General features: G+C 44.2%; 1 pseudogene; it reads left to right on the top strand.

The window, feature by feature from the left end:
- Positions 1-998: 998 nt before the first annotated feature.
- The window catches only part of LOC102815444, a 59,882-nt pseudogene continuing 58,452 nt past the window's right edge, over positions 999-2,428 (top strand).

Here is a 2,428-nt window from a genome sequence, read left to right on the forward strand (position 1 = left end):
TATGCCAGGAATGACAAATTGAAGGAAAATGGCATCACATTCATCATCAAATAGAACATATCAAGATCTGTCATGAAGTACAATGGTGTCTGTGATAAGATAATATCCATGTGCCTACAAGGAAGACCAGTTAATACCATTATTATTCAAATTTACACACCAACCACTAAAACCAGTGATGCTGAAATTGAAGAATTCTACCAACTTCTTTAGTTTAAAACTGATCAAACATATAATCAAGATGTATTGATAATTACAGGTGATTGGAATGAAAAAGGAAGGATCTGTAGTTGGAAAATATGGTGTTGGTGATAGAAATAATGCTGGAGATTGCGTGATAGAATTTTGCAAGACCAATGATTTATTCATTACAAATACCTTTTTTAAACAACATAAAAGATGACTATACGCATGGACCTCACCAGATGGAATACACAGAAATCAAATTGACTACATCTGTGGAAAGAGACCATGGAAAAGCTCCATATTATCAGCCAAAGCAAGGCCAGAAGCAGACTGTGGAACAGACCATCAATTACTCATTTTCAAATTCAAACTAAAGCTGAAGAAAATGAAAACAAGTCCACGAGAGCCAAAATACGATCTTGAAATATCCCACCTAAATTTAGAGACCATCTCAAGAATTGATTTGACTCTCCGGGAAGATAAATGGGTAAGAGGACATCAACATGGCTTCTCTGGGCCCTGGTACCTCCTTGGAGGTGGACGAGATGTTCGCTATGAAGTACAGCAGCTACCAGCAGTGCATCAATGAAGAGCAACAAGTGAAGCCATCGAGCCCAGAGAGGGGCTTGGAGTGGGATGTCCTCATGGAGTGGGATGTCTTCCTGTACTGGGCATACCTTGCACAGAGGAAGTACGGTGTGGTGCTGAATGAGATCAAGCCCTCAGCCCTGGAGCTGTAGGTTGTGTGCTTGCTGGTCGAGTACCTTCCAAGTGGCGCTTCCGGACCAGGAGATGGGTCGCAGGATGGACTAATGAACACCACGTTCTTGCTGATGGCCATCTCCATCTACCTGCAGGATGAGAACCCAGATGCCTCACTACGAATACTACAGCCATGGTAGTGAAGATCCCGCTGAAGCCAAACTGCCTGGACCTCGCCCAGAAGAAGCTGAAGATGCCACCCAGGAGGAAGACGCCACCCTCACCCAGCTGGTCACTGCCTGGGTCAACCTGGCCATGGGTGGCAAGAAGCTGCAGAATGCCTACTACACCTTCCAGGAGTGGGCGGAAAGTGCTCATCCACTCTGCTGCTACTCAGTAGCCAGCCACATGGCCCAGGGTCACTGGGAGGATGCCAAGGGTGCGGTGCAGCAGTCATGTGACAAGCTCAGTGGCCACCTGGAGATTTTGATCAGCCTCATTGTCCAGTCGCAACACCTGGGCAAGCCCCTATTGCTACCTGTCCCAAATGAAAGATTCCCACAGGTCCCACCCATTCATCAGGAAGTACCAGGCCAAGGAGAATGAACCAGGCCAACTTTGGACACCTGGTCCTGCAGTACGTTTGCAGCACATGAGGCTGGCCTGCTGCTCTGACAACTGCTTTTCCACTGTGGGACTGAGGGGTGCTGTGCTTCCCTCCCATTTGTCCTGAGCCTGGACGCCTGGTGCCAGCACCCCCATCTCCCATCAATAAAATGACCTGACAGAGGCACACACACAAAGAACAGATTTGATGCATTAGACACTAATGACTGAAAACCAGAAATGTTGTGAGATGACATCAAGAACATCGCACAGGAAGAAAGTGAAAGGTCTTTGTCATTAAGAAGACAAGAAAGAAAGGAAAGACCAAAATGGATGTCAGAAGACACTCTGAAATTTGATCTCCAGTTTAGACATACACATTTGTTCCCATCCCAAAGAGAGGTAACCCAATGGAATGCAGAAATCATTGAACAATATCATTAAGATCACATCCAAGTAAAACTTTGCTGAAGGTAATTCAAAAACAGCTGCAACAGTACATCGACTAGAAATTGCCAGAGGTTCAAGACAGATTCAGATAAGGATGTGGAACATCATTGTTGATGTCAGATGGATCTTGACTGAAAGTAGAGAATGCCAGAAAGATACTTGGCTGTGCTCATTTGCAATTTATATATAGACCAAAAGGCAGTTGTTTAAACAGAACAAGGGGCTACTGAATGCATTAAAATCACAAAAGGTGTGCATCATGGTTCCATTCTTTCATCATACTTATTCAATATGAATGCTGAGCAAATAATCTAAGAAAGTGAATTATGTGAAGAAAAACATGGCATCAGGATTGGAGGAGGACTCATTAACAACTTGCAACATGCAGATGAGAGACCATAGCCTTCAGTATTGGCTGCACCTAAATGTAAAGAAAACAAATATCCTCACAACTGGACCAATAAGTAACATCATGATGAATGGA

Source organism: Chrysochloris asiatica, unplaced genomic scaffold (assembly GCF_000296735.1).
Source record: "Chrysochloris asiatica unplaced genomic scaffold, ChrAsi1.0 scaffold00445, whole genome shotgun sequence".
In the NCBI taxonomy this organism is placed as follows: Eukaryota; Metazoa; Chordata; class Mammalia; order Afrosoricida; family Chrysochloridae; genus Chrysochloris; species Chrysochloris asiatica.